Source organism: Prunus mume, linkage group LG2, assembly GCF_029339155.1.
Source record: "Prunus mume cultivar Tortuosa linkage group LG2, ASM2933915v1, whole genome shotgun sequence".
NCBI classification, from domain to species: domain Eukaryota; kingdom Viridiplantae; phylum Streptophyta; class Magnoliopsida; order Rosales; family Rosaceae; genus Prunus; species Prunus mume.
In genome coordinates this window covers 42758654-42772055 of record NC_142699.1, presented here as the reverse complement: position 1 = coordinate 42772055, position 13402 = coordinate 42758654, and the positions used below count along the sequence as shown (strand labels likewise).

General features: G+C 39.1%; 1 pseudogene across 1 annotated transcript; it reads left to right on the top strand.

The window, feature by feature from the left end:
* The first annotated feature begins 2335 nt into the window (after positions 1–2335).
* On the top strand, positions 2336–3340 carry LOC148920436 (uncharacterized; annotated as a pseudogene). The gene is made up of 2 exons (XR_016124777.1): positions 2336–2471; positions 2681–3340. The product of XR_016124777.1 is annotated as an uncharacterized LOC148920436 (transcript).
* The last annotated feature ends 10062 nt before the right edge of the window (positions 3341–13402 follow it).

Sequence of the window (13402 nt, the reverse complement as noted above, 5' to 3'; positions counted from 1 at the left end):
AGTCTGGCTCTAATACTTGGATAATTGACACTGGTGCTTCTGGTCATATGACTTACATGACGCTAAATTTTTTGATGAGTTGTCTAGTAACACCCGTGACCCATACATAACTAGTGCTAATGACTTCCCTCTCCAATTACTGGTGAGGGCACAATCTCTCACGCTCCTACTTTGTCCTTATCTCGTGTGTTACTAGTTCCTAATATCCATTGTAACTTGTTATCTATTGGTCAATTACTTACTTGATACATTTAATACTTCTGCTACTTTCTATCCTATGCATTGCTCTTTTCAAGATCTCAAGACTCACGAGATGATTGGGCATGGTAAACGGATAGGGGGGTTATATTATTTGACATGGCCTTCTGCATCAGTTCGTGATTGTGTCATTAATACTGTTCAAAGTTGCAATGTCAAAGACAAACAACAAATTTGGTTATGGCATCGTCGCTTGGGACACTCGTCATTTGGCTACCTTAAGTGTCCATTTCCATCTTTATTATGCTCTTGTGATGAGTCCAGTTTTAAGTGTGAGACATGTATTTTGGCCAAGAGTCATCGCACTGTGTTTCCTTTGAGTGACAGTAAAGCTGCAAAGCCTTTTGATTTAGTGCATTCTGATGTGTGAGGTCCTGCTCGCATTACTTCGAATGGATTTCGTTGGTTTGTCACATTTATTGATGATTGTACCCGACTCACTTGGGGTTTCTTGCTAAAAAAATAAACATGATGTTGCTTCTATCCTTCCAGAGTTCTATACTATGGTGTCTACTCAATTTCATGCTCGGGTCAAAGTATTCCGGACTGATAACGGAGGCCAATATGTGAATAACACTTTGACATCTTTCTTCCTTGCTCGAGGTATTATTCACCAAACGACAACCTCATTTACTCCTCAGCAGAATGATGTCGAACGCAAGAATCGTCATTTACTTGAAGCTGCTTGCTTCTTTATGTTGGACATGTCTGTTCCCTATCATCTTTAGAGGCATGCTATTTTATCTACTGCCTATTTGATTAATCGTACTCCTAGCCGGGTCCTTCATTTCAAGAATCCATATGATGTGTTTGGTGACCATGTTTCCCCTATCTCAGTCTCCAAGTTGCCCCCTAAAGTTTTTGGTATGTTACATATGTTCATGTCTACTCTCATCAACGAAGTAAACTTGATCATTGTGCTTTGCGATATGTCTTTATTGGTTACTCTTCTACTTAGAAAGGTTATAAGTGTTATCATCCACCTGCCCAGAAGGTGCATGTTACTTTGGACATGACTTTCCATGAAGAACTACCCTATTATGTCTCTCTCTCCTCTCCAATTCAGGAGGAGAGGGGGAGTGAATTGGAGAGTCTTGGATTGGAGAATGATGTGTTTGAAGATACTGCTCTCAGGAAGGAAACGACTTGTCGCACTGAAGCAAGTGACTAGTCACCCATATATGAAGATGAAACTTGTTGTCCTTGTGAAGAAACGATTGATCGCTCTTTGGAACTCGACCAGTTGCCCATATCTGGAGATGAAGCAGGAGCTCTCGGTGTCGAAACGACTATTCACACTACAGCAAGTGACCAGATTGCTGGTATCTGAAAATAATGACAGTGGTTTTTGTATGGATGAATTCGATGCAATACGCCCCTCTGCCCTGCCAGTGCCCCAATCTACTTGTGATAGTGAATCAAGTGAGGTAATTTTTAATGATCTATCTGTGTCAACTTATCAATGACCCTCATGAACCACTCATGGGAAACCTAAAGTACAATATTCTCCTTATATACATGCCAAGTCTAAATATCTCATTAGCCATTATGTGTCAAATTATCGTTTGTCTAAGTCATATGCTTAATGCTCTTTTCAGGATCTCAAGACTCACGAGATGATTGGGCATGGTAAACGGATAGGGGGGTTATATTATTTGACATTGCCTTCTGCACCAGTTCGTGATCATGTCGTTAATATTGTTCAAAGTTGCTGCTTTCCAAATTTGATGTACAATGTACTGTAGAATTTTTTCCACAAGCATGACCACTTGAAAAAGTCTGTCCGGCCCCCTTTGCATTCGGACACGACCGGTCCTTTTTACAAGACTTTTCCAAGTTTCTTTGGTTTTTGCTGGAAAGACTTTCCCAAGTATTTGTCTGTCCGGCCCCCTTTGCAGTAGTCTGTCCGGGCCCCTTTGCATCAGGACAAGAGTGGTCCTTTTTACAAGACTTTTCCAAGTTTTTTTGGTTTTTGCTGGAAAGACTTTCCCAAGTTGATCATTAGGAATATTGCAGAGATAACAAAGGCTAATAAAATAAATAAATAAATAAATATATATATATATATAATAGTAACTTATTCCATTTTCAAGAGCAGGTCACATGCTCTCTTATAAACATACGTTAAAAAACATCTAGTCCCTATTGCTAACTGAACATAAGAATTCTACAGAGAATAGAAGACTTTTCTTTTGAGCTTTCATCAATGGCAGGTAAGTACTATATATTATGATTAATATTTTTATTTGATTGATTAAGATCTTTTCCTTGATGTGATTCTATGTTTGTATTAAGGAATTTATGTAATTAGTTTACAATAGTAACTTCTATTTATTGAAAGATTGTCTTCCATCTGATTTTAGAGTATTTTGCCTCCACTTATTTGAAGATCTTTACATTTTTATCTTTGCATATACATAAGATGGGTCTCGATCTCGATCTGAAGCCGAGCAACTAAACCAGAGCTCTCAGGAGAGGGTAAGAAACCGCTTTCCTGGTCATCCTAGAACGCTTTCTGGACAAGAGCCCCAAAGAGAAAGAACTGAACAAGAGCTCCAGCAAAACGAAAATAGTGAGGCAGAAAATATTTATGAAACTAACGAGACCTTCAACATTAATGAGAATGATTTCTACGCAAATGAAAGCACAGATGTTGGGATTCACGATGCTTACAACGAAGAAGGTGGAGGTGGTGTTGATGTTCATCAACCAAGGAGGGGTCGAAACCACAACATTTGTGGCAATACATTTTATGCAAACAAAAGCGAGCGTGTTGGGATTAGCAAAGTTGGCAACAAGTACAACAACAAGTCGAGCGTACCATTTCTTCTTGGTCTTCTTGGTCTTCTTGGTCTTCTTGTTCTTCTTGTTATTGCTTCTTCTTTTTTCTTTTATTATCAATGGTGAGTAAGCAAAACAAAAAATGAAGCAAGCGGCTTGAGTAAAAAACTGGCACGACTAAGAAGAACAAAAATAAATGGTTGGCGAAAAACTAGATTTTATGGGGCAGGTCAAGACTTGACCGCAGGATATGTATGTACTTGTTTTGTGGCAATCAATAAGTCAGATTTCTTCGTTATTAGTTCTTTCCCATGCTCAGAATTAAGCTTTCAGATGTTCATGGCATTCGAATGCGGGAAAGTTTCCTCTTCTCGTTTTCTCAAATTAATAATAAATCCAAATACACACAGATTACTGATGAGTATATGTTAGGGGCTGATCCTTCTGTGATTTTGATCCTTACTTTTCTCATGTAGAACGTATTTTTCATGCTGAAAATCAATATATTAAATTCCACAGATCAACTCCAACACTATAACAAACCACATTCAAATAGTAGACACTACAAAGAAACATAGACATGGACTATAAAATGGAAATGAACTCCAGCCTCTTTCTTTATTCAGCAGCTGAGCTCCCTTACTTTTTCTCTTATTTATTTTTACCAAAGCTTATATCATGGCTTGCTCGTTCCTTCTTCTTCGCTCGGGCTTCTTGCTTCGTCTTTCTTCGAGTTGTTGTACTTGTTGCCAAATTTGCTGATCCCAACAAACTTCCCCTCTTTTGAATCAATCTTGTTGCCATTAATGTTGTAGTCAGTTTTGTTTTAACCCTTCCTTCCTTGATGATGATCAACAGCACCACCTTCACGATATTCGTTGTTGAAGTTGAAAATCCCAACGTTTCTGCTTTCTGTTGTCGTAATTACATTCTCACGAATGTTCCAAGTCTGGTTGCTATTTTCTGCCTCACTAGTTCTGTTTTGCGGGAGCTGTGATTCAGTTTCTTTTTGTGGGAGCGCTGTTTCAGTTTCTTTTCGTGGGAGCTCTGTTTGAGTTTCAGAAACTTTTCTAGAGGAACCAGTAAAGGGTTTTGTTGCCATCTCCTTGTGCAGGTAGTCTGCTTCATTTTTGAACACCCATCTTGTATAGAGGTAAGGATAAAAGTGGAAATAATAAAATAAAATAAAATAAAAAAGTCCTGGTAATCAACTTGGATCTTGGATTAGTGTAGTCAAATATTAAAAAGGTATTTTATGTGGGTGGGAAAATTTCGTTTTTCCTATTGGTGTTCATGTTTCTTTCACATTGAAATTGAAATGGTGAAGGCTGCTACTAATATTAAATAAATTATCTTTGCAAAGGTAATCGCATGATGACAAATGCTAATTAATCATAAACAATTAAGAACACTAACCCAATAAATTTTCTATTGTTATCAATGATGCGTAATTGTTAAATAGGTTCACACACACATGAGCAAAAGTCAAAACTACGAAAATTTAGAGTTTTTTTTAAATCGAAATGGATGTTGAAATTTTAAAATTCTTTGGAACATAAAATTAGTTCTTTTTAAGGTTTGATGTGGACAAGCCATAAATTTAGAGATTCATTTTGGACAATTAAACGTTTCATACACGGTTTATTATTAAGAACCGAAAAGAGTTGTGCCAAAATAACAAATGCCATGCAAAGGAACACGTACATAATGCCAAGACATCAATGTCACAGTTCAAACCGACCACTTGCTGGTTCATGGATAGGTTTTCAAACCCTAACTCTGATCACTTATCTACATCTACATGGTCAAAGTACTTAACCCTACCATATATGTATTTGAATACGTGGAGTGTGAAGAAACTCTTGTTCATACTTGAATTCGTGGTGACATGATGATCATTTGAAAACCAAATAAAAGTATGCACATGGCAGGACCACCCAGATTCCCTACTAAACCCAAGACATAAGGAAGAAGGATGCATGCACAATAGTAAGAAACTATATATCACTAAGATTCCCTAAACCACTGTGCATTATTAATTATACAGCAAAAATTGTGCATTTTGATTTCTAAAATGAAAAACTGCGTACTAAACTCCATACCGACAAATCCCCTTTGCAATAGCTGTCAACGACTATAAAAACCCTAAGCAACCTAAGTTGGAAGCAAAAACTCTCCATAATCCTTTTGTTAAGTGACAAGACCCAATTCGAATTCCCTTTAGAATTTGCGTCGAACCTTGTTGCCCGTTCGGTATCCTCCTCCCAAATCCACCTACTAAATTACCTTCTTTCCCGCATTCAAGAAGGTCAGGGTCAAGACATTTACCGAAACTTCAACAGAATCTCCCTTGAAAAACAGACTTACCAATTTATTTTCACCTGTAAACAGCACAAATAAAGTATCCCAACAGCAGCACACACAAAGTTTAAAATGACCTCTGGCCTCAAATTCAATCCTTTAACAATGTGCCAGAATAAATCAAACGTTCAGCATACAAATTCCGTCCTTACACAAGTTCAAGGTGGTGCTAATGGACCTCTTGCCCATACAACATAATCCAAACACTGATACTCCCTTCGTTAAAAAAATAATAACTAAACAAGTAACCAAAAGTTTTCCCAATTTACAAACGTACTACAACTAAACCCACTCAAGCATAAGGAAACATGCGTAAAACACTAATCTCTTTGTAGGATGACACGCATTGCTTCATGATATCTTGAATACTTAATATTCGTAGTATATATAACAGTTTAACTTAGTAGTATACTTCTCCTCAAGATTTCAACAAGATAAATCACCCTCCGATTATCTCAGGTTAAAAGTACTAACCCACAACCACATACTTGCATAAGATAGTTTTGTGCATAGTAATATGAATGACAATATTCCGCAGTGTAGAGTGCACCAGATAAGTAATATCTTGAGAACACAACAAAGGAAACAGAAAAGTACTAAACTTGGCATAACCGAACCTAACAAATAAGCCAAAACTTGCGGCTGCACCAAGGCTAACCTAGGTTGCCTACGTACCCTTACTAAGAGATCAAGTTATATGTAGTTCTTTTACTGATGAACACAATTTCTAAAATATAATATAATGTTGAAACAACCTTACGTTTAAAACCCGACTCTTAAATTCTTTAATTTAGTATTACAACACAAACCAAATAAAAAATCCATAACTTTTAAATCAAACCTTTTACTTGAAACCATACCTGTAACCATTTGCATAGCATCCTACTATCATCCACCAAGGGGTATATGGAACATATAGTTTCATATGAAGGCAACCGATATATTTTCTAAAGGCAACAATATAATTTTTGAAGGCAACCAATATATATTTTGTGAAGGCAACCAATATATATTTTTCGAAGGCAATCGGGGGATGGGGGAAATCTAGCCAACCACCAAGCAGACAAATTGAGTAGGTGGCTGGGGAAAGATCTGGCAGGACACCTGCAGAGTAAACTCAATGTAGGTTCAGGCAATACACTGGCTAGACACCTATAGAGTAATCTCCATGTAGGTACAGGCAAGGCAACTTGGGAATGGAAAACTGTCCAACCACCCGTGCAGACAAATCGGGTAGGTGGTTGGGAAAAGATCCTAGCCTGACACTTGCATAGTAAACTCAATGCAGGTATAGGCAATGCACTAGCCGGACACCTACAGAGTAATCTTCATGTAGGTACAGGCAAACCACTGGTCGACACTTGCGGTATGGCACATTGCATGATGATACACGATCGGACTCCTACCACCATAGGTACAGGAAATATTCAATCATGTGCATAGACTTTACCAAAGGCAACCGTATTCCCCAAAATCCTTTCTCACTTTTCCTATAACTTTAACTCACATTAACAACCCCAAATCCTATCAATCCCAACTCAAACTAAACCAGGCTACTCCAACTGTTTATAACCCATAAGCAATACCTTTCCAGATCTGTTCCCAACTGAATTTGAACACGTATAATATACTAATCCGAGACTGGTATTCATACTTCCACTAATTCCAACCATAATTGAATGATAATAACAATCACAATAATATAACAATAATAATAATAATAATGACAAGATACACACGGAAAAATCTCGTGTCACGTGGTAAAGGCCGAAATCGAACCGATAGCAAGTTTGTATAACCTCATTAACTAAAATATCAATTATCAAACAAGTCAGTTTCCCACCAATATCACCACCACGCCCTATATCACAACATCATAATAAATCCAAGTTTTCAACATTATGCCATAACCACAATTCAAATTCCATGTATTTATCATTGGCAATTAACTCTAGGAATACTAACCGGTACTGTAAGGCCACAGTCAAGACATACACACAATCCCATAATCATAAGAAATCTCATCATATGGATGTCGTTCAATACTTGGAAAAATAAGGCATCTTCAAAATAAAAGTCCACCCACCAATACTACTCATTAGTCGACCTCAACTGAGAATTTAAATTTAAACCCTAGTTCCCAGAAGCTTAACGTGTGTGCACAACTTAGAAAGGTCCTAAAGCCATTCTAGTAACTTCCCGTTTTTGGTCAACCAGGCCCACGACCTCATATTTATGATCCGAACATTCCTAAAGGTCCCACAAGGTCTACACAACAAGTCTCAAGAATTTGGTCTCGATTGAGCTATCGAATCGCTCTTTATCGCACGATCGGACCCTTTTTACTAAACCTAAACTTAATAATTCGGGGTATCCAAGACTCCGATTCTCAATCTGTGAGTTCCAACACAATCCTAGAGGTATAGAGAACAACATATTTGAAATTAGAACAGATCGAACGGTTTAAACCTATTGAACCCAGATATCGTCTAATAGGCGTAATATCCGTTTGAGAGTCAAACGGTACCCAATTTCTAATCATAGCATACCGTCATGCTCATGCAACATGGAGAGTATTTTGGGACTCAACGGGCCACCACGAAGTAGCCCACATACCTCCACCCGTCACCGGCAGTGGTGTGTGACTTGAGTAATTTTCGGCAATCGGAAAATCTCCAAACAGCCAGTCAAGTCCTATACCAAAAGAACCATCTCAACTAGGGGAACGTTTTTTGGTCTTGGTCCCCGGCCAGCCAAAACTACCCAAAAACCTGATAAAAAAGCTAGCCAAATTGAGGGTTAAGAATCGATCTCCCAAACTCAAAATCAATCCACAATACATATACCAGAAGATTGATACCGGATTGACGGAAATCATCACCGGAAACTTCGGAAAGAATTCAGCCCTTTATCGGCTCCAGACCACCGTTAGTGGTGTCAAGAGGCCCCAACCCAGGACATGATCGCAGACTCCGATCGTTAGTTCCCGATCGTCCACGTGCCTTGGACGTAGCCGAATGGGGCGATCTCCTCAGCCGTCCCCACCCTCCCCTAAAATCACGTTGGGAGAGAGAGAGAGAGAGAGCGAGAAGAAGCGGGGTCCACTCATGGGCCCAATCGGTTTTACTGTTTATTTTCTTTTTTTTTGAAATGACGAAAGTACCCTTTTCATTTTTAGACCTCGGAATTGAGAGTCTTGCGGTCTACAAACTCGTTTCAAAGAGCCCGACGCAACGGTGCAACTAAATTCTCCAAATTCTTTCCTAAACAAAAAGTAACTAGAATACCCTTAACTCCTAGGGCAAAACTATAAAGTTAGAAATTAAATAATAAGTAACACTACTACGTTTTACCATTTATGACGAAAGTTTGCGCGACGAACACTTATTTGTCATGCAACGCACTTGCACGACGAAATAAATTATTCGTCGCGCAAACCATCAAAATTTGCGCGACTAAAAACTCGTCGTCGCGCAACGAGTTAAAAAGAGCGGGAAATTTTTTTGGTGCGAAACATTTGCGCGACGAGGAATATCGTCGCTTAAGACAATCTTGCGCGACGGTTATCAGATTCGTTGCGCAAAAAGGACAGAAACCAGTGGGTCCCTTTATTTGGCGGTAAAAACTTGTGCGACGAAACACTTCGTCACAAAAGACGGCTTAGTGCGACGGGATGAAGTTTCGTTGCGTAAGAAAACGAGGATATTTTATTTTGGTGCCGAAATTACCCGTTGGGATTTGTTTTTGCGTGGCGTACATATTCTTCGTCGCGTAAAGTTCCACGTTATGCGACGAGTTTGCAACGAAATTATGTATTCGTCACACAAAGTCCTTCGTCTTCATATTAGAAATCTGCCATTGCAGAGGCAAAATGCAAAAAAAAGCATTCTCGCCTCTGCCTCTCTCTCAACCTCTCTGCCACTGGGACTTCAATACATTGATTGGGTAAATATTTTTCGTCATTAGTTTAAAAGTATTAATTTAAATTCGTACTAAGGCTTTTTATTTTGTTTTCGTTAGGGATATTTGTAATTAGCGATTGGTGGAGAACGATTGAAAATGTATTTTATTAGTTTTATATATTAATAATGTTAAAGTTAGTTTGTTATGCTTGAAATTTTCTTGTGAAGTTATATTTATATTATGTTGTTAAATTGTGTGTAACGTAGCACAATATGTTGTAATGTACGAAGTTAATTGAAATTAACTTCGTACTTTTATTTTTACGTTTAGTAACACTTAGTTTCCCGTTCGAGATTAGTTGGATTTCGTGCATGGATGCATAATGCACGACTGCGGTCCAATTAATTCTTGAATTGTCCCATTATTTGGACAGTTTGGTAATGCATAGTGTTGTCACGTAATCTCTGCTACAGATTAGGTTTCGATTGTGGAGATTTCGATGTCATCTCGCACGTTCTTTGGGTGGTACGTGAGGTATTTATACCTATGGCCACCTTAAGAATGAGCGAGATCGCGAAATTCATCCACGTCGAAATCTAATCTCATGTAAGCCGTAGGTTACGTGGCAGAGTATGCATTCCCAAATGGGATAGGACCCTTACCGGAGGCATAAGGTGACATTATAACCGTATGAAGTTGTTGTGATTGTTGTGTTGTGATTCTGGTTTCGGAATTATGGATGAAGGTGGATACAGAACCCGAACAGATGCGCAGACGAATACTTGGATGGAAGGATTTTATTGAGTTTGCACGTAGACACAACTCGGGTGCAACTAGAATCCGTTGTCCTTGTAGGAGCTGCAACAACACATTATGGGAGACAATTGAAAATGTTGGATTTCATTTAGTATGGAATGGAATGATTGAGACATATAGCATTTGGAACCTTCACGGGGAACAATTAGAGCATGTTGCATCTTCAAATGCCACAAGAGTGGACAATGTTCAACCTATTGTGGATGCTAATGATCAAGTCATGGATATTATACAGGATGTTTTTCCATTTGCATCGACCAACATGAATCAAGAAGAGCAAGATGATGTGCCTACACCAATAGACAGTGCGGAGTTTGAACAATATGAAAAATCGTTAAAAAATACCAACCAAGAGTTATACCGGTGCGAGAGCTTTTCCGTTCTCACGGCCATTGTGCAGCTAATGCACGGAAAAATAAAGTATCGTATGTCGAACTCGTGTTTCGATTACTTTTTGGGGTTTTCAAGAGAATGCTTCCGATGGACAATTGTTTTCCGAAAGACCATAAACAGCGCAGAAGGTGTTGAATGGTCTGGGATTGGGTTATGAAAAAATTCATGCTTGCAAAAATAATTGCATGTTATTCTACAAAGAGCATGAATCGTTAGATACATGTCTATATGCAATGAGTCGAGGTTCAAGATGACATCTTAGAATAGGACGACTAAGATCCCACAAAAAGTCATGCGTTATCCGCCTAAAACCTAGGTTGCAGCGATTGTATATGTCGACCCATACGCCACAGACATGAGATGACATAAGGAAAAATGGGTAGACGATGATGTGATGCGGCATCCTGCAGATGGGGAGGCATGGAAAGAGTTCGATCGAACGTTCCCGAGTTTGCTGCTTGATCCCCGAAATGTTGGATTGGGACTTGCCACTGACGGATTTAATCCGTATGGGGTTCTAAACCAACACCAAGCACTTGGCCGATTTTCGTATTCCCATATAATTTGCTGCCTTGGAAATGCATGAAAAAAGAATACATGATGATGACTGTTTTGATAACGAGGATCCTGGGAGGTCAATCGATGTTTACTTAAGGCCGCTGGTTGATGAGTGAAGGATTTATGGACAAACGGTGTTCGCACGCATTTACGATAAATCAATGGGAAGATGTTCACTTTGCGGGCAGCGTTATGTGGACTGTGAATGATTTCCCGGCATATGCAATGGTTTCGGGTGGAGCACAAAAGGTTATATGGCATGTCCTGTACGCAAGGAAGATGTAACTTCTGGTTGGCACGCTAGAAAAGTTTGTTATCTTGGTCATCGGAGATGGTTGCCATGAGACCATGAGTGGAGGGAAAAAGATAAAGAGTTCGACGGGAACACAGAGCGTTGCTTTAGACCTAGAGAATGGTTCGGTGATGAGATATTGGACCAGCTTAACGGTTGGATTTTGCTTCCTTCGGGAAAACAGTTAGTCATATCAGACCTTCTACACATATGAACTGGACGCACAAGCCTATGTTTTTTGAGCTCCCATATTGGTCGAAACTCAAATTGAGGCACAATCTAGATGTGATGCATGTTGAGAAAAATGTATTCGACACATTGGTGGGCACGATTCTAGATATCGAGGGGAAGACAAAGGACACGATCAAAGCTCGTCTTGATTTGGAAAGAATGGGCATACGAAGGGGTTTATGGATGAATAGGGACAATGATAAAGCTAGAAGGGATCTTGCATTCTTTTCTATGAAACCGAATGACAAGAAAGAGTTTCTAAAGTTTGTATCGTCTGTAAAGTTTCCCGATGGGTATGCTTCTAATATCGTACGTTGTGTGAATGTTGACGGGGGTAAATTTACTGGACTTAAGAGCCATGACTGCCATGTGTTTATGCAACGCCTACTTCCTGTGGGTATTCGACACCTATTGCCGGAAGATGTAGTGAAGCCAATCATTTTGTTGTCCAGATTTTTTCCCAACTGACAGTAAAAACTTTGCGAAAAACGGACATGTTTCAGTTGCGCCATGACATTGTCCAAGTCCTATGCAAGTTTGAGATGATATTTCCTCCAGCTTTCTTCACAAGTATGATGCACGTGATGGTTCACTTGCCAGAAGATGCATTGCTTGCTGGTCCTGTCAACTATCATTGGATGTATCCAATAGAAAGGTATATAATCCTTATCGTTTGTGTATGCATCATTATCACATGCTTGCTAATTTGTATCATATCGTTTTATTTTGGCAGGCTTCTCGGAGAGCTGAAAAAAAGTGTACGCAATAGCATGGCTCTGAAGGATCAATTGTAGAGGCTTGGGTTCAATATGAGTCGCTTACTTTCTGCAGAATGTATTTAAAAGATGTGGAGACGGTTTTCAATCGTCCTCAGTGCAATCATGGAGGTATGAGAAATGAAAAACTTTTTGTTTTTGCTCAAAGCGCACGACCTTTTGGAGATCCTGGACGAGGAGAGTCGTTTTCTAGAAATGACATGGAGGTAGCGCATTGGTTCGTACTGAACAATTATGATGAGATCATGGGATACTTATATGAGCATGAAGAGATGATGAAGCGAGAACATTCATCACATTCGGTTGCCTAAAAACACCGTGAATTGTTTCCACAATGGTTTGTTATTTGAGAAATATAAATTGTAGTTTTTAATTTTGTCAGACTAACATGTGAATGGTTTTGTATAATATTAGGTGAATAAGTTGAAATCATCGAATTCCCCAACTTACAGTGATGAGTTATATAACTTGGCATTCGGCCCGATTCGCGCTGAATTGTTCTCGGGTTGTAATGTTAACAGCGTCAAATTTTTGGGGTTGCACGAGATGACAAGTTGTGTACGCAAAACAGCGGTGTCCATGTCCTGTGGAGGCGAAAGTACGGACATTGATTTCTATGGAAAACTCACAACTGTCATGCAATTACTTTACAAAGATCGATACCAAGTGATCATGTTTAAGTGTCGATGGTTTGACACCAACCCAAATAGGCCGGGAAGTGTTAAAATCGATCATGGCTTACTATCTGTGAACATGAACAGAACTTGGTATGATGACGACCCTTATATTTTGGCAAACATGGCAACACAAATTGTGTATCTAGAGGACCCTAAAGCCGGAAGCGGTTGGAACGTTGTTCAAAAGATGGATCATAGGAACATGTATGCTATACCAGAACTAGACCCAACTGACAACGACGTCGACAATGTGGCTGACCAACATTTAGAATCTTCAATGGAAAATGATGCGGAAACACTTCGAGATACAAATGTTACACAAGAGCCATTTCAAATACAAGGAGTGTCTTCAATCG